Below are 20250 nucleotides of genomic sequence, written 5' to 3' on the forward strand. Positions count from 1 at the left end.
TCAGCCGTGTGCACCCGCCCATGATCTCTGACCAAGCGGCTTAAGATGTTACACCGTGCTCATGCAAAATGAACGTGTACACTTGAATCTCGCGCACCACGTACACGTGTCAGGGATACGAGCGCCGGCAGCGAGGGTGGTGGCGCCATCGGTCGGAGAGTCTGCGAACTAGCGGCGGCAGCAAAGCACGCTTCGGCGCTGGCCGAAGCGGACGCACGTGGGGGAGAAACAAAAATGAGAAGAGAAAAAGGCTGTCCGAAAGCCGCTCCCCAGTTGCGCCTGTTGCTTGACACGCGGAAAAAGCGTGCAAGCGAGAGAGCGCTCGATACGGAGTGTAGTAGGGCCGCCCCAGTGGCTTGCAAACGTGGCGCGCCTGAGACGGCGGTGTTTCGTTCGAACCCGCTTTTTTCGGACGCCGAAGTGTGTGGCTTGGTGCGGCTAGGATTCGTTCGTTCCGTCTTCACCGTCCGCAGTAGTGCTTTTTTTCGCTCTCGAGCGTGTGACAGTGCGAATCGTCTCGACGGTTGGACCGATAGCTACGTCGGATCGGTGCGTGTGTAGCACCAAAGTCGTCCGGGCAAGCCGGTCGCCCGTGTGCCGTATTGCAGACGGTGTGAAAGCAGACGAACTCGCACTGCGCGTGTCGTCTGCTACTTTTTTTTCGCCTCTCGCACTCGTACAACAGGCGTCTCGTCAGCTGGTTTTCTGCGGTTTGTGCTCGCGTTTTGTGGTGGTGCTTTTTAGAAAATTCTTTTTTTTTTCCTGCGGTTTTCAATTTTTGGTGGACCTCGCTTCGTGAAGAGAAGACGCCATCGCCAAGGTAAGTTTCCCCGTTCCCTGCTTCTTTTGATCTTCGATTCTATTGAAGTGCGTTTAGGCCAAAGCTTTGCGCACATCGAATGAAAGAAGATATGATGGCAAAGGCGAACGGAAGGCTGTTGTTGGGGGTTTTTTTTCGCAACGTTTTTCGCTCTAAGCGCCTCGCGTTCTCCGTGAAAACCCGCGCGCCCCGTGCTCTGTCAGCTGTTACGTTCGCGTTTTATTTTAGTTCTCAAGTTTTCTTTCCGGGCACGCTCTTGAATTTTGCTCGTTCGCATCCACGCAACCCTTGCAGAGGTTTGTTGGCACGCATTCGCGTTATTGCGAGAACTGAAGTCGCTCTTTCAAGTTGACAAAGCTAGCATTCGGCACGTTGCAACCGTAGTTTAGTCCGGATAGGCAGAGCGAATCGTTCAGTTTAAGCTTTGTAGCAAAGCTCTCTTAATATAGTCCGATAACGTTACAACGTCTAAGAGGCGAGTCAATTACGATAGGATTCGCATTATCAAACGAGGAAAGTAAATGCAATAGTTTTCGCAACTTCGAACGTTCGGTTCCTACGGCGTGTCGTTGCTCCTTCAGGTCGCGGGTTCGGTATTCAACCATGGAGGCGCCATGTCTGCGGAAACGAAATAACAAAAGGAAACAAGGGGTGTCTCTAGTATTTTTCTTTTTTTTTTTTGAAATTTGAATTACACATCGATCAACACTACATATACCAGAGCGCTCTGGCAAAGAAGTCACTTCGGATATCGGGCTATGACCGCTATCAATCAAATATTATAGTTTCATATGTGTATCAATAACGGATATCACACACGCCAACATTCCTGCTCAACAGTGCCTTGTACGAGCGCACGCATTTAATGAGTCAGAAGTGGCCAGGATATCGCTCTCGCTACTGTGATTACATTGCGCTGCCAGAAGTCCCAATCTTAAAACAAGAAAAAAATCCCACTAATGTCAAACAACGAAGAATATATATATATATATATATATATATATATATATATATATATATATATATATATATATATCATTTGCAATTGCAAAGTGGAAAGCGGCATTGGGGTATAATTTTTTATCACTCGGTAAACATCGTCCCGTCATTAGTCTGCGTATGACAGACCGCAATATCGTAGCGGGCTTTTCCTGCCGTGACCAGCGTATATATATCTTCCTGTTGCGCCACGCGTAGCGCCGTATTTTCCTACGAAATGTCAACGCGTGATAGCAGCGCCGTTTCTTTCTATTCTTCATTGCATTACATTTTTCATTACATTACGTTCCACTGCGTTACAATCCCGAAGCACCTGTCTCTTCTAATTTCTGGACGGCTACATTATCCTCGATTCCTTGTTCACTACTTTGCGCAATGTGAAATTCCAGTGTTCATTTATATCCTCTGAAAGCACGTCCTTCTGTGAATGCAAGTACAGTTGGCGTCAAACATTGACGTACTGAGCCAGCCGAGAGCAATTCTGAACGTTGTAACAGTTCGTGACCGCGTGGCCATGAAAAACTGTGCAATAGTACGTATTAAAACACACACACACACGCGCACACACACACACACACACACACACACATATATATATATATATATATATATATATATATATATATATATATATATATATATATATACACATGTGTGTGTGTGTGTGTGTGTGTGTGTGTGTGTGTGTGTGTGTGTGTGTGTTTAAAGGCGTATAACATGATTTTCGACTATTCATTTTTCTGGGTTAAACCGAAATAATCCTGTAATTCTAATAAAAACGATTACGTGCCTCAGAGCGCGTTATAATGCACGATTTTTTTTTTCCACAGTCAGTTTCGGTTTCGTTTCTCGGGAGGATGCAGTGTCGTGACGTCACGACGCAGCATGTGGTGACTAAAGCCCCTGCATCTACGCGCCACCGCCGCTTTCTTAAGTAGCGACAACCTTTGTTGTGCGCCGCCTTTTCCCCTCACACCAAATCCGGTTCCGGTATTTCCAGTTCCGCCATTTCCGGTTTAAAAATTTCCGGTTCCGGCGTTTCCGCTTCCTGGAGTTGCGCTGCGGGAATTTCCGCTTTGACTGCTGTTGGACGATGGTGAGCCGCCCGCGCGTGCTTAGCAGAGCTGTGGCAGTCACCATAAGGAGAACGCAAAGGGAACAAGTTGTATTCCGCTGAAGTAGTAGTTCGCGGTCGCTGTTGTCCAAACGCACGAAAAACGGCAGTGGTCTCCAAGCGCCCAGGCACTACACTCCGCTGTACGTTGTCGCTCGTGCCACAACCCGTCGCAGGTTGACGCGAAGCAGCGAAGACGAGCAGATCGCTGGTTACAGTAGGCGGTGGTTCTCGGATGGAATCGCATTCACAGTTTCAACCGCAGCTGCAATCGCATTCACAGTTTCAACCGAAGCCTCTCCTGCGGCGCGAAAGTAAACAACGCTAAAAAACAAAGTGTCACTTCCACTCGGAACAGGAAGCTGCAGCTACGTAAGTTCCGCTTGACGCCGGAAGCTAAGGAAGTGAGTGAGAGAGGTGCGTGAAGGAGGAGGGCAGGTTGGCGGTACTTAACCTGGTCGGCGGAAACGTGTATGGAGGGGCTTTAGTGGTGACGTGGGAACTTGAACATGGCGACGTTTTGACGTCCCCGCTCCTGCTCGCTCGGTCGCGTCGTATGCTGGCGCTCTTTGTGAGGGCCGTTGTCGCGGCACAGCGGACGGCCGAGGTAGGCGCGAAGCGGGGATGTGTCAGAACGTCGCCATGTTCCAGCTCCCACGTGACCACATGCTGCGTCGTGACGTCACGACACTGCATCTTCCCGAGAAACGAAACCGAAACTGGCTGTGAAGGAGCAGCTCTTGTATTAAGTTATTCGAGGGGCTATGAGGCTTTTCACTACCTTTTTTTTCCTAGTGTTTACAACTCTAGGACATTCATTTACAGCGAAAAAAAAATGAATGGTCGGAAATATACGCGGGGAAGACAAAAAGTAAAGAGACTTTTGCAATTTCTCGCACTAGGGTTTGGTAGCACTGCATGTATCCAGCGCTGAATTAGTCTCATCTGCAACACTTCTATGGAACGTGTCACTGTCATTCCCGCGTTAGTCTTTAGAGTGTTTAGCAGACCGTTAAACACGGCAGCTCCATTGTCGATCTGCACCAAGGAGGAAATGAGGGCAGTTATTAGCTTTTTGTTTGCGGACGGTGTTAAACCTGCGGAAAATATTCGTCGAATGCAAGATTAGTATTGTGACAGTTTATCGCGAAGCAACTATTGTGACGTGTTGCCAACTAAACTGAAATCTGCAATCAGATCCAAACGATGCGGACAACTGCGAAAAGGTGTCATTTCTGCAGCAAGATCAATGCTCGGCCACATTCTGCCGGAAACGGCAGAAACAATCAAGGAGTAGGATTCGAATTGCTGGAACACCCGCCATGCAGTCCAGACCTCGCTCAACGCGATTTTCATGTTTGGACCATTGAAACAAGCGCTCAAGGGAAGAAGATTTGCAAGCGATGAAGAAGTCATTAAGGCGGTGCAAAATTGGTTACAGATGCAACAAAAAAAAAACTTTTTTTTTCTTCCAGCGGAATAAAAAAAAAACTTGTGAAACGTTGGACAAAGTGCGTTGAAGTGCAAGCAGGTTACGAAGTAAAATAATCTGTTTCGGTTTTCTGTCGTTAGAATAAATGTGCCTTTTCTCAAAAGTTCTTCTTACTTTTTGACTTCCCCTCGTAATTTGAGGAGAGGTTGGCTGCCTGCAGGTGGCGCAGGCTGCTCCTCTTTCTTAAACGTTAATTGCGCTCACAGTGATGGTCATAACAGAAGCAACGATTAGAAAAAAAAAAGCTAAGTTTCGTAATTTCTAATGTATATGTACCAAAAAGTATAAGTGCTCGCAGGAACGTCATTATTTACGCACACTATTGCCATAACTTTTGCGCCCTCGTTCTGAAAGCGTGACTGGTATATCGGGCACAAATGGATTCGTGCAAAACTGTGCAGTTTTCTATTATGTAACCACTGCTCGCTACTTAACGCTAATTTCCCCATTCAGAATATTTAGGCATGTGTTAGTTAGTTAGTTAGTTAGTTAGTTAGTTAGTTAGTTAGTTAGTTAGTTAGTTAGTTAGTTAGTTAGTTAGTTAGTTAGTTAGTTCGCAGTCTCTTGCACTCCAATTGATTATGTATTTGACCATTTGTGACTGATTCTTGCTGTTTTCTTTCTTTGCTTCATGTTACCGCCCACCTTCTGCGCTTTCAATTGAGAACAGTAGTACTGAAATTGAATAGAAACAGAGAACGCAAACAATAATACGTAATTACAAGCGATCATAAGCGTTTTCTTCTTGCTTAATTTTTTTTAAGAACGACTTTCAATGTTGTGCAGTGAGTCATTCGTGGCTAAATGAAGTTTCTGCACTGTATGGCGAAAAAAAAAGCGGGGGGGGGGGGACGGAAAGAAAAGAGACCACGAAATTGCGCACGGACGCGGCTGTTTGAAGTTAGGGCAATCTCTTTAATGGTCGCCACAGCTGCGATGTGTTCCACGAAACAGAACTATGGAACGGGCTGCTTTTTTATTTTCAGTGACACTAAGTGGGATATGAGTTTCGGAAACTGAAAAACAAGTCAAACGACAAAAGAGAGGCGAAAATAAATCTTATTTGCGTAGTTGGCAGGCTGAAAATGAGTAAATCTTCGGATGTTCTTGTTACCCGAGAAAAATGGTAATTGAGAAAACGGTGCTTATCGTCTGTGTGCTTGGAATGAAGCTAATTACTACACACTCTTTTTTTTTCGTGTGTGTGTTTGAATAAAAAAATGCTAATTTCGAAACTATAGACTCCGTTCCCGGAAAGATACGATTTAACCGTTCGTTCTTTTTTTTTTTTGAGAACCCATCGTAATGTATATATTTATTTAGTCTGTCTATAAAAGCTCCAGTGGCGTTTGAAGGAATGTGAAATCTATGCAATTACTTATATATTACGGACAGCAACTCGTCTTTCTAATTAGCCATTTTTTGTTAACAGGCGTCCTCGTTCTTGTACTCAAAGGTTTCTTTTTTTCCTTTTCTTTTTTTTTTTTTTTGCTTATAGACTAACCCTTTGTGCATCTGCAGCACCTACATGCATCTGACGGCTTCATAACGCAGCCACCAGAATGTGGCATACCCAGCACGGTGCATGGTATAAAAAAGAGCCCGTCAGTTATCGCCTGGGTGTTTCCTTTTTTTATTTTAAATCTCGGACAACGTTTTGGAATTAAATGACTTTGAATGTGTAGGACAAGGCCAACACCGTCCGTGAGGTCACGCGAATGGCTGCTACACTGTATGTAGGAGTTTCGCGAATGGTTTTGGAAACCCGCGAGGGTTTTGTTTCTGAGGAACGAGACGCGATCCGAGAGGGAAAGGAGCCTCCCCCCACTCCTTTACTTTTTTTTTTTTTTTGAATGGCGTCTCTTTTCCGCATTCATTCGAGCTTGCTTCACTTTTAAGCTTGTTTCATCTGATGTCTGAAGTGAGCTGCGTTTAGTGCATCTTACTTATAGTCACCCGACTTCGAGCCTGTTTAATTTTTTTCTTCTTTTGCTGCAATTACTTTTCTCTTGTTCAGTGCCAGCTTGCTACTTTATTTTAAGTATGCACTCCTCCCGCGCGAACAAAAGGGCCGGGGCCACATGGAAATCTACTGTTTCTTCGGGCCTTCTCGTTTTGTCTTACTAAGGCGAGAGCTACAGGAGATGTCGGCGCCGGTCCTAATTTATCGTGCGATAAAACAAAAAAATATGCGCAAAGAAGTAGCAGGTTCGTTTCCGCACGTTCCGCTCCGTTTAAGGCGATCAGAATAAGGCGAGAGACGGAGGAAAGAAAGGAAACAAAAAAAAAAGGCGTGAAACAAACAAACAGACAAACAAAGCGACGAGGCGGAAGCAGGGAATCGCGCGCGAACTGCTCTGCGTATATCGCTGCCGAGGTGGCGCGCGACAGCGCGTGTGCGCGGTCGCATGCAAAAGAGCGCGCCGGCCCCGTGGACAATAAACACCCTTCGAGAGCGTTGCCCCGGTTCCCGCGCACTACTACTGCTACACTGCCGCTCCGTGAGCGTTCTCGGCGACATTAAATTGCCCGTGCATGCCGGAACCGGGTGAAGTCAAAGCCGCGCGGAGTAGCTGCTGCGTTTCCGGTATGGTTTATTACAAGTCCGCGACTGTATGGATGGAACCGCGCTTTTAAACCAGTGCACGCCTCATCTAGCGCTGTAAGGTGTAGACGTTCGCGTTGCAGGAAAGAGTACGAGACGGAGGAACGCGGGGCGATTGCGCAACGCGGCAGGTAAGTTGCTTCGAGGTCCGTGAGCGTCGATGCCGGTTAGTGCTGGGCTTGTTTATTGTATTGACTGAATTGGTCCCAGTAATCTATTGTTTTAGCCACTGGAATGTGGTATGATGATGATGATGCTGACGCAGATGAGGATGATGATGTTGATATCGGCACCCTCTTTGAAGTGAGGTGGTGGTACATGCAACCAAGCCCATTCGTTGAACTTCGTCGGTGTATCTAAATCTTCGAGGCGTCTCTTACTGCATTTACCGTAGCCGATCAATCGACGTCGAAGTCTTGTGGGGCGCTGTATACGAAGAAAAAAAAGAAAAATAATCACTGCTTTGGGGAGCGCGGGGGGGGGGGGGGGGAGCGCACAGAGCAGATCTCACAAGTTCGTCCTGCGCTACTCCACGTAACCAACATATTGATGTGTTCGGTTGCTTGGCTGGTTACGTTGGGTACAAGTACAGCTTTCTCATGGAATCTGCGTTCGCAAAATGTTTTCGCCAAGCGCACGTGGTGGATCGCGTCATTGCAGCCGGCGAAGTGAGTTGGCAAATTATCGCCTTTCAGAAAAATGCTACACGCCCCAGTTGCGCCGACCGATAAGGTCACCACAGATGACGTCATGAAAGACGGCGCGGGGCCAAAGCAGCGAAAGCGGAATCTCACACGGCGACCGCTAAAGGGAATGCTGAGGAAAGGGTGAAGAGGGTGGGAAAGGAGACAAGTTCTTTTTCTCGTAAAGAATTCTGTTGCCGCGAGAAAGAACTTGCAACCAAGAAGGTACAAATAAGCATACGTGTTGCTTCCTTCCGGCAGCTTCTATTTTTTCAACACGATGTCTTCGGGTAATCTTGTGTACGTGTTCTCGCTCGCGCTGTTGGAGCACTTTACCGTGAGCCACGCCAACAAGGCTACATTGCAATTATCTTCGGCTTCACTTCCTCGCCTTCTCGAGGTTCGTTTATGTCGAATGCCACTAGTTTCTGAAAAACAAAAACAAACAAACAAAACAATGGGAGGTCACGCTTGTGAGCTTTTTGGTGAAAAACAATGTCGCGCGGATTCTTTGCGAACAGCAAAGCTTGCCGAAATACAACTTTATCTTTCACGTTTGCGGCCTCATACAATCTGTTGATTGATTGGTCAAATAATGATCCTGACTGTTAATATTATTACGATATCATCGAGCGATGCTCAAGGGACGAGCCGCCGCGAGGACGACGACGAAGTGGGTCTGTGCCCTTGGCGCGAGCGAGTGTCGGCCTGGCGATCTGTCTCCAGTGTAAATAGCCTTTATATAGCCTCTTTAATCTGTGTCTGTCCACACGTAACATTCTGGTGGAGGTAGGCGATCCCCGTCCTCACCACGGAAATCCGGAGTGGTCGGTACATCGAGCTTGTCACCATGCCTCCCGGTGACGAGACCACCTCTGCAACGGCTTCGGCTTGTCCGACTGCTCCAATAATCACGGTTGCCCAACATCGTGACCCTGGTGTGCTCTCTGGCCTGGAGGGAGAGGACGTTGACGAATGGATCAAGCTCCATGAACACGCCAGTGCTAATAACAGGTGGGACCCAACGATCATGCTCGCCAGTGTCATCTTTTATCTCAGCGGCACCCCACGCGTGTGGCACCAAACGCATGACAACGAGATAAACAGTTGGGACAGTTTCAAGAAAAGCTCAGGAAACTGTTCGGCGACCCCATTGGGTGCAAGGCTGCCGCGAGAAAGGCTCTTGCGTCTCGTGTTCAGACATCTACAGAGCCGTACGTTTCATACATGCCCTGCCGCAAAGCTGACGATACTATGTCTGAAGCAGATAAAGTGTCGCATGTGCTAAAAGGCATCGCCGACGATGCTTTCAATTTGCATGTTTTCGGCCACGTCTCGACTATCGACGCCATCACCAAAGAATGCCGTCGCTTTGAACAAGCTAAGAGCCGCCGTATAACACATCACATCACGCGGCTACCCAACACTGCTGCTACGTCGACATGTGAGGGTCGACCGCGTCAGACCACCCCCTGTGACGACGTAACTCGTATTGTTCGCCGCGAGCTCGAGGCTGCCTGTTTGCCAGCTTTCTCCGCGACGCCTCCCGATCCACCAGCAACCACGATTGCGCTGATTCAGGCCGTCGTCAGACAGCAATTTGAGAACATGGGTCTCAACTCCGTGTGTTAAATTCGTCGTCTACACCCACCGTTCCCCAGTTCTCTACCGGCCCTCCTCGTCCCCGCCAGTCCTTTTCCGCCACAGCTCGCCGCAACCCGGCCGAAGGGCGTACCCCTGATGACAGGCCGATCTGCTTCCACTGCTGTCGCATCGGCCACGTCGTTCGTCACTGCCGCAACCGATGGCCACCACCTCCTCGGACATACACCACCACTCATTCCTGCCCCTTTGGACCTTCTGTTCCCTATGCCACCCGCCATGAACCCATTGCCGCTGATGCTCCTGCCCCGAACCTTCGCCTCAGCCGCTCGCCCTCACCTCGACGCCACCAGTCTCGTTCGCCCCAACCCCGTCGCTTCTCTCCGTCGCCTATCGCCTCCCGGATCCATCCGGAAAACTAGGCACTGCAGCTTCTGGAGGTGAAGCTGCGTTGTCCACCCTGCCCTCAAATCCTCTGCTCACGTTTCCTACGAACCATAACCTTCTTGACGTTGACGTTGATGGCTATCCTGTCATGGCACTCATCGATACAGGTGCAGATCTTTCTATTATGAGTGCTGCCTTCCGACGACGACTGAACAAGCTCCTCACCACAGCGTCGGCACGCGTCGTCCGCGTTGCGTATGGCGGTACTGTGCCTATCGTCGGCATGTGTACGGCACGTGTCAGCATCGCCGGCCGACACTTCCCTATCTTCTTCAGCATGATTGCTCATTGCACCCACGACCTCATTCTCGGCCTCGATTTTCTCTCCGCGCATTCTGCTCTTATTGACTGCTCTGCTAGTACCCTTCGCCTTGAGTTGCCTATTCTCGCAGAACCTGCTGACGCACCCCAGTGCCGCCCACGCCCCACCTGCTTTATTCGCCTGCCGCCAAAATCAATAGCCTTTATTGAATTGTCGTCTTCCCCACCAGTTCCTGATGGCGAGTACCTCGTCACTCCTCTCCCCGACATTCCACTACGTTGTGACGTTACCGTGCCTCGCAGTATACTTACTATTACTGCGAACCTCACTTTCATGCCTATCTTTAACTTTGGATTGGCAAAGCAAATTCTACCGCACTTGCCACCGTTGATTGTCTCGGCGACCATCACGTGGCAACTTTATCGATCGGTGCTTCTTGCGAGCGTAGTAAGCCCATCGTGCCAGCCCCGACCGCCGACCCCAAGATGGTTGCGACGGACCTGTCCTCTGCGCAGGCTGAAGACCTTTACCAAGTATTATCGTCCTACAGAGATATTTTCAACTTCGACGATCGCCCTTTAGGCCAGACGCTCGCGGTGAAGCATCGGATTCTTACTCGCGATGCTACTCCTATTCACCGACGACCGTATCGAGTTTCTACGTCGGAACGCCGAGTAATTCAAAGTGAAGTCAGCAAAATGCTGGACAGAAACATGATTGAGCCGTCTTCGAGTCCCTGGGCGTCACCTGTAGTGTTGGCTAAGAAGAAGGATGGCTCGTGGCGCTTCTGTGTAGACTACTGCCATCTGAACAACATTACTAAGAAGGACGTCTACCCGCTCCCACGTATAGACAACGCCCTTGACTGCCTCCACGGTTCCAGCTATTTCTCTTCCATTGATCTTCGTTCTGGGTACTGGCAGATTGCTGTTGACGATATGGACAGAGAAAAAAACCGCGTTCATCCCACCTGATGGCCTATACCAATTTAAAGTAATGCCGTTTGGTTTATGCAACGCCCCTGCCACCTTTGAGCGTATGATGGACTCCTTGCTCCGTGGTTTCAAATGGTCCACATGTCTCTGCTACCTCGACGACGTCATCGTCTTCTCGCCCACGTTCGACACTCACCTTGAGCGTCTAACAGCTGTACTTGATGTATTTCGAAAGGCGAAGCTGCAACTTAACTCGTCCAAATGTCGTTTCGGCCGCCGCCAAATTACTCTTCTGGGCCATCTCGTTGATGCTTCCGGAGTACAGCCTGGTCCCGACAAAACTCGCGCTGCCCGAGACTTTCCGGTTCCAAAGGCTGCCGCAGACGTTCGAAGTTTTGTCGGGCTATGCTCGTACTTTCGTCGGTTTGTTCAAGATTTTGCGGCAATTGCTAGACCCCTCACTAATCTTTTGAAGAAAGGCGTACAATTCTCGTGGGGCACTGGAGAGGCCGCCGCCTTCTCTCGTCTCGTCACTCTTCTATCCTCACCACCCATTCTCGCCCACTTCGACCCTGATGCCCCTACAGAATTGCTTACAGATGCCAGCGGTCATGACGTAGGTGCCGTCTTAGCCCAGTGTCAGCGTGGCCAAGATCGCGTTATTGCTTATGCGAGCCGCCTCCTCACACCGTCGGAGCGCAACTATTCCATTAAGGAACGAGAATGCCTTGCTGTAGTCTGGGCGGTTGCGAAGTTCCGTCCTTACCTTTACAGTCGCCCTTTTTCCGTAGCCACTGACCATCATGCTCTCTGCTGGCTCTCATCGCTAAAGGATCCTACAGGCCGGCTTGGTCGATGGGCTTTGAGGCTACAAGAATTTTCATATTCCGTGGTCTACAAGTCTCGCCGCCTGCACCAGGACGCTGACAGCTTGTCGCGTTACCCTGTTGACCACCCTTATTCCTCCAGTACTACTAGTGCTGCTTGTGTATTCTCTGTGTCGCAGCTGCTTCATTTCGCCGACGAACAACGTCGTGACGCCTACATCAGAGCACTCATCGACCGTTTTGAACAATCTCCGGCCGACGCCATTCTAAGCCTCTTCGTTTTCCGCGACTGTACTCTGTACCGTCGTAACCTTCATCCGGACGGCTCTGAGTTCCTACCTGTCATACCTAAACACCTCCGCTCAACCGTTCTACAAGAGCTTCATGACGCACCAACGGCGGGACACCTCGGCGTATCTCGAACCTATGACCGCGTACGTCACCGTTTTTTCTGGCCGGGCCTTGCCCGTTCCGTACGACGTTACGTCGCCGCTTGTGAACTTTGCCAACGACGCAAGAAGCCTTCCCAGCTCCCCGCTGGTTACCTATAGCCGCTCGACATCCCTGCCGAGCCCTTCCATCGTGTCGGCTTAGACCTTCTCGGCCCATTTCCGGAATCTACATCAGGGAACAAGTGGGTTGCAGTCGCGGTGGACTACGCGACCCGCTATGCCGTAACCCGCGCTCTTCCGACTAGTTGCGCAACTGATGTTGCGGACTTCCTCCTGCATGATATTATTTTGATTCATGGTGCTCCGCGTCAATTGCTAACAGACCGTGGCCATACGTTCTTAGCCAAAGTCATTGACGACATCATGCGTGCCTGCTCAATACAGCATAAATTTACCACCTCCTACCACCCTCAAACGAACGGCCTCACTGAGCGTTTGAACCGCACCCTTACAGACATGCTATGCAAATACGTTTCAGACGACCACCGTGACTGGGACCAGGCTCTACCTTACATCACATTTGCGTATAACTCTTCCCGTCTCGAAACTGCTGGCTTTTCGCCTTTTTTCCTCTTGTATGGCCGTGAACCGACGCTACCACTGGACACTGTGCTTCCGTCCACCACACCTTAAGCTAGTGCTTATGCCCGTGATGCTATCGCCCATGCTGACCATGCTCGCCAGCTTTCGCGCACTCGTCTACAAGTTTCTCAAGGCAAACAAAAGCAACTCTACGACCTCCGTCACCGTGATGTCCAATTTGTGACCGCCAGCCTCGTGTTGCTTTGGTCACCATCACGTAAAGTTGGCCTTTGTGAAAAACTGCTTTCCTGCTACACAGGCCCATATCGCGTGCTTCGCCAAGTAACCGATGTCACCTACGAAATCGCTCTAGCCACGCCCACTACGTCCTCCGCTGTGACAACCAGTGACATTGTCCACGTCGCCCGACTCAAACCCTACAACTCTCCACGCGCGTTGGATATTTAACAGCACCGTGACGGCGCTTTTGCCGCCGGGGGGTAGTATTACGATATTATCGAGCGATGCTCAAGGGACGAGCCGCCGCGAGGACGACGACGAAGTGGGTCTGTGCCCTTGGCGCGAGCGAGTGTCGGCCTGGCGATCTGTCTCCAGTGTAAATAGCCTGTATACAGCCTCTTTAATCTGTGTCTTTCCACATAACACGGGCACGTAACAATATATACACGCCTAGGTGGCGTGGAAACAACGCGAATTGGCAGAGTGGCTTTTTTGAAAACACTTCCTATCTTCTCTTTTTTTCTCTCTCCACTGTATCGAGGGTGTGTACTGTCAGCTGCTTGTTCTCTAGAAGTCGGTTATGCGTGACGAATGAAATGCAAAACAGAAAATGTGTACGCGCAAATGGAGGCACTTCTGGTTCTGGCGGCTTCAAGGTCGACATCGTTTTTTTTTTTCCTCAATTCGACGTATACGTACTTGCGCAGCCGCTGAGGTGAGATTCGAGTGTCCATCGGATTCCCTTTGTCTTCGTTTCGCTCGTGAGTTGGCGCATATTGGATTGACATTTTTTTTTTCGGGCTGACCTCCGTCGCCATGTCGAATTATCCACTGAATGTTTCTTCCCATATTTTCATTTCACGATGCGCTTAGAAAGAGAACAAGGTGAAAGCAGGAGCCAACGTTTCGACAAGTGGACTTTTCGTCCACTTGTCGAAACGTTGGCTCCTGCCTTCACCTTGGTCTCGATTTTGCTCGCCGTCTTGAATTTCCATCTCCCACCTTTGCCGTATTTTGCCATCCCCCCCCCCTTCTCTCCTGAAATCTCTGCTTAGCGTGCTTTGCCCGGGAAGACAATGGGGGTGAGTCGACTAAACAGAAATAATCAAAATTTATAGACGGTCCGACTTCGGCCGAAGCCGAAGTTTGTTCACGATACATCGTGAACAAACTTCCTGTACGGGAGCTCCAAAGTGATTAGAGGGGTGCTTTAGAAGAAACCTTACCTCAGTGATCAGTTCCTTCCTAAATACATGACGACAACAACAACAAAAAAAAATGTATTGGTCAGCATTTGGTGCTGCGAATGTGATAAGGCTTGTTGAACTTCAGAGAAAAGTTCGTATAACGATTTTAATTAAGGAGGTGCCGAACTTACGAAGCTTATCTTTCGTAAGTGTTCTTTTACGTTGGCCTTTTACGTTTACGTTGGCCTTCGCTAATAAAACCTTCTGCGTCAAGATAGAATGAAAAAAAAAATGTACATAGCGTACGAGCTTCTTGTTAATACGGGCCCAGCTACGTTGTTTGATTTTTTATATTAAATAACTGAATGAATAAGTAAATATTCATGGCGTTAGTCAGAGGTGCAAAGCAGGAGATAGCTGCGTGCTGTACTCTGAAATAAATGTGAAAATGCATTGAAAGATTGAGAATTCAAACTTCTACTAGAGGTTTTTTTTTTTTTTTACAAAAGTACAAGCGTTCATTCAGCGAGAAAAAAAAATATTATTTCGGTTTGTGCCCAGAAACATTCTTTCTCGGTTACTAGCTGAATTCAGACTAGGCGTATAAAGTGGGAATCTTGTCAACGCGCAATATACATACAATAACGGCGTTCATATGAGAAAGTGAAGAGTCAAACTGCGGGGACGTTTTCAATCCTCAAGTTTTTCCTTGTTTCTCGTCGTTCAAGAACAAGTTCATATGAAAGTGAATAAACATTCGTTACAAAGATTTCCAATAAGACAACTGAAAAGCCACGAGCAGATTATTTTAGTGAAACTTCCACACAGAAAGAGGGAAACAGAAAACAGAAGGACGCGGAAAAGTAGAACATTAAAATTGCCGCAATAATATTCCTGGCTTTTTTTTTTGTTCTTGTAATGGTATTATTTCACATGCGCACATTAGAGTCGTGTTCGCGTCGTCGTCGCCGTGCTGTCACGACATCGCCAGCGCAAGGAACCTACGTACAAACATGGCCTCCGAGACCAGGTGGGCAGCGCGCGCCGCTCAATTTCGGAGGCCATGATGCAAGCATCGAGATTGGACGAAGGAACCCTTGGTTACACTGGAAGCATAGTGTGGGCAAAGACGATCGACAAAGACTAGACGGGACAAGTTCTTGTCCCGTCTAGTCTTTGTCGATCGTCTTTTCGCGCGCTACGCTTCCAGTGTAACTATGTATTACCAACCAGCCCAATCCTGTACCCTTCTGGAACCCTTGGCACTGGCTATCATTGAGGTACTACCGAAAACAATGGTTATTACGTGAATTGTGTTTCGTTTTCGTGCTTGCGGCTTCAGACTTTCCGTTGACTTTGTTTACCTACGCCCCATCAGCCTTAATCTACCTAAGTTTCCGAGCAATACCATTTTTCTAAGCGCGGAATTCAATACCCCGCGCACGCGATTCATCGCCGCAAATTGGGACACCCGTAACGCCATATTTCCTTCAATCTGATCAGTTTGCCAAGCCACAAAGTCGTTAGAAGCCAAACGTACGAAGCTGAGGCTGGTCCACGTGCTACCTATCATTCCTACGCTGGCTGAACTGCCATGTTTGCAGCTTTCGTAGCAGACGATGACAATGATGAAATGACGATTTATTGTCATCACCTTCAAAATGGGGTGGTGACAATCATCGACCCTACTTCAACTAATCGAGTCATCTATGGATAGTTACTGGTCTAGCACTTGCTATGTTTCCCTAATCTTTCCTAGCTCTCTTCAAAACTTCCATATTTACCTTTTAAAGTTATCTACACCTGTAACGGATCCGGCCCTGTCAATTTCTTCCCCGCCTTTTTTTTTTTTTTTTTTTGCACAAGCACACCCCGCTTTCAATCCTTCAACCTAAACATTAGCGCCAGATCCTCCCGCTAGGAAATTTCGTAGGTAACTCTATGTATGCAAGAGCTTACACGACGGATCTCTATGCAAGCGTTCTGAGACGCCTGGTAAGCTGCAAGGGAGATGTTCCTGTTGCGCTGCAGCAGTTGCTCTGCGTGCTGGATCGCGCCAGCATGTCGCCCTCAACACGTATCGTTAAAACCGCATCTGGGCATTTTGAGCGCAACGCTAAACCTTCGTTTCGCAGGCCCTTCTCCTGAAAATGCCAATTTGAATTCTTTTTTTCTTTTTTGATGGTGTAAGTAATGATTTCGATGCGACTATGTACACGTTGTTCGGCGAACGCGGTGAGGAGAGAACGGTGAACGAATAAGCGCGACCCGGTAGGTGCGGATACCGTGGCCTGCAGCGAAGCAAAGAGTCACGTAACGCGAAGCGCGACCGAGCCACAAGGAAATGCCACCTGTGTTAGCAAAAGAATGGGCTGTTGTCGTGGCGAAGCGCTCGTCGATTCCGGTGCGTTCGCAGCTGCTCGAACACCTCGAATTTCGACTTTGCGCACGCTGTGTACAGTGGACGAAGGACATCGAATGGCATTGTGTGTGTGTGTGTGTGTGTGTGTGTGTGTGTGTGTGTGTGTGTGTGTGTGTGTGTGTGTGTGTGTGTGTGTGTGTGTGTGTTTGTGTGTGTTTGTGTGTGTTTGTGTGTGTTTGTGTGTGTTTGTGTGTGTGTGTGTGTGTGTGTGTGTGTGTGTGTGTGTGTGTGTGTGTGTGTGTGTGTGAACTTTATGTAAAAGAAGGCTCTGGAATTCGCAGCTAAAGATATCGAAACAATCGTATGTTCATACAAATTTTTTGTATGTTTGTCCCTTCCTTTCTTTCTTTCTTTCTTTCTTCCCCGACGCAGGGTAACTGGCTAGAGTAATGTTCCTCAGATCGACCTCTCCGCCCTTCTTAACACTGTGAAATATTTTTCTCTATGCCGTCGATTCTATATCGCAGAACCCATTGGAAAGCCCTTTCTTGTAACCAAATGCGCTGCATTTTAACGCGAAAATAATTCAATCGAATTAATTAATTTAGAATAACACGTTGCGATAGAACGACAATAGGATCGCAGTAAATCGCAATAATAGATATGGCAATATGGAACCGTAATAGAGGGCGTCTGGAATATATATTTGGAAGTTCCTCTCACTGGAGTCGTTTCATCAGTTACATCAGTTAATTACAAGCCACCTAGCAATGCGTACGCGCGCCGTACTATTCCAGTGGATGTATGACGTTGCGCTGCTCTGCTCGAGGTCGCAGGTTCGATCCAGAACTGAGGTTGAACTGAGGGTAAACAGCGCGAATAAAACAAGGACACAAGGAAACAAATACCACAGACAAGCGCTGACCGCCAACTGGAAGTTTATTTGAAGTTCACCAGCCATTTATGCCTTATTCAGCATACGCATGCGCACACGCAGTCGTAAAAACACCTGCAATCACCAACATCATAATCGTTCATCCAAAAATACTATTTCATTTTCCGACAAGGCAAGAGAGGGAGTGCTTACACATTTATCTCCTTCTTTTCTAATGTGATAAGCCTCTACTATTACCTTTCCCTTTCCCTGTGAATTTTTTTTTTTTCAAATATGGGAATGCCGCGACACTTGTTGCAATGTCCTGCTAAATGACTCCCGTAGCGATTCCTTAGGTTACTGCTGTGCTGACGAGCTCTTTCATTGAATCACTGTCCCGTTTGACCTATATAAGTTTTTCCACAGCTTAGCGGTATCTGATATATAACGTTGCGGCTGCACTCAGTGAAACGGGATTTATGATTTGGGGTGCACAGGGGCCTTTCGCGCTTTTTTCATATGATTACATATCGAGGACAGTTTACACGGGGCACTGAAAAGCAAATTAATGTTATGTCTATTGGAAACTTTCTTTAGATTGTGTGACAACGTGTGTAAGTATGGCACCACGTGCGCTTCTCTCTTGTCTTTATTCTTTTCTTTTGGGGAAGTTTCGGAACTTCTTTTCCCTTTCTGCAAGATGGCTTCGCATACTGAAGTGATGACAGACCGGGGAAAGCCTGCGCTCTGTAATGGAGCTATGTGATTTAAAAAACTCTGTTTGGTTTTGTAACTTTTCTTGAAATTACCTGAAATTGTAAAAAAAGACAAGAAATTCTTGTATTATTTTTGTCTGGTGAGATATATGGTGTGCAAATTCTTGGTGCTTGAATGACATTTTAGCGCCAGCACAAGGCGGGAGGAGGAAAAGAGAAAAGCAGGAGGCAGGGAGACTAACCAGAATAACGTCCGGTTGGCTACCCTACACCGGGGGAATAGGAAAGGGGATAACAAGGATAACAGGGAGAAGGAGGAGGGAAAGAATGAAGGAAATTGCGGTGAGTTCGCTGACGCGTGTGGTCTTATATAAATTGCATTAATATTCACAGCTGGTCGCACAAGCCCGTCATCCTTAAGAAGCACAAAAGCGCCTTCACCGCTGCAGTGAAAGCGGCCGATTGTCCAGTTTTTGGAGAGCGTTAGCACGTTCTTGTCCAGCACACAAGGTCACAAAGGAGACGTTGACACCGCGGGGCGCTAATATTCGACAGGTTATTCAGGGGAGAATTCATATTTTTTATAGACCACGGACGACAGCGCCACTGTAGTGGTCAACAGGTCATGCTGCCCCTTCCAAAAATGCCGTCTCCTTATCGAGGCCTATGGACCAGGAGTGTTCGAATACTGACAGGTCCAACACATAACCATGATACAGCTCAATTCTTGTTGCATTTATACATTTGCACATTTTCTATAGATATTTTTTTTTCGACAAGAAACCTCACGGCACCTCCGTGCGGTCAAGTTATGTGGTCGCAGGGGAATGGCTGTTTCTCGAGCCGCATTTGTGGCTGTTTTAAAGCGTAGCATTCTCTACGCTTTACCTCCTCCCCATCAGCCGCTTTCTTCTCCCACACATTTCATACGCATGTCTTCTCATACCCTTTAAAAAAAAACATAATAACGGTGTTTTCAAACTAGCTGTTTCTCCGCAAATTGGCCTCCAAAGACGAAAAGGGAGACTGGACAGAGATCTTATCTTTCTTCTGGGGGGAGGGGGTAGATTCTTCTCTGCCACGATAATGGCACATCATTAAAGTGCGGACACTGCAGTCACGCTCGTGGTGTTGAGGCCCGTGTGTGTACACACACACACACACACACACACACACACACACACACACACACACACACACACACACACACACACACACACACACACACACACACACACACATATATATATATATATATATATATATATATATATATATATATATATATATATATATATATATATATACGAGTGGTGGCGCTCGCTAACACTCCCATGGTTAGTTCAAGCAGTAAAACATAAATACCCCAGAAAGTGGATGGGAAAACGGCACCGCGGTAGTTCTATCGGTAAGAGCATTGTACGCGTAATGCAAGACGTGAGTTCCTATCCCATTTGCGGCTAGTTGTTCTTCATTGACTTTTACTTCCAATAATTTATTATTTCTTTAATTCAGTTAGTAAACAGAAGTAATTGCCCCTGTGTTCCCCTTGCTGTTTTTGTTTGTTCGTGTCTTATGATACGAAGTATATATATATATATATATTCGAAAGAGCGCAGATGAAAGCATGTCCTTTGCAAAAGCCCGGCTGTATTGTGGATGCTGCAAGAGCCACAAGGCGACGAGGACAGCGTCACAGCGCAATCTTTTCACACGCCTACGTCTTCTTGCGAATATGTTCACATAAGAAGGGAAAAAGAAGGTTACAAACGGAACCCGATCCCCAAGATATAGATTTCCTTCTTTTCTTTTTTTTTTCTTCGTTTTTTTTTCTTTAGCGCGATGTTTCGGGTGTCGCTTTTATCGGCGTAAAATTTCACTCGAGTAACGTTACATCGCCTCTTTGAAGTCGACAGTCATGTTTCCTTATCGCATTTATCCGTTCCTGGTCTCTCTCTCTCTCTCTCTCTCTCGTAGTTTCTTTATCTAGATGAGTTCTAGTGCTCTGACCTTTGCAGACTGCACGAGAGCCAGCGAAAAGCTGTGAACGTAAATAACACTGCGTGTTCTCTTTCTCAACGCACCTTTCGTCTTTCTTTTTATTTTGTTAG

General features: G+C 47.6%; 1 protein-coding gene across 1 annotated transcript in view; it reads left to right on the forward strand.

Annotated features, from left to right (window-relative positions):
- Positions 1 to 304: 304 nt before the first annotated feature.
- Positions 305 to 20250, forward strand: part of dimm (basic helix-loop-helix family member dimmed) — a 564311-nt gene continuing 544365 nt past the window's right edge. Inside the window, exon 1 of the mRNA XM_075702147.1 lies at positions 305 to 820. The gene's annotated coding sequence lies outside the window, so the exon portion shown is untranslated. The remainder of the gene's footprint in view (positions 821 to 20250) is intronic.

The sequence above is a fragment of the Dermacentor variabilis genome, chromosome 8 (genome assembly GCF_050947875.1).
Source record: "Dermacentor variabilis isolate Ectoservices chromosome 8, ASM5094787v1, whole genome shotgun sequence".
Taxonomy (NCBI): Eukaryota; Metazoa; Arthropoda; class Arachnida; order Ixodida; family Ixodidae; genus Dermacentor; species Dermacentor variabilis.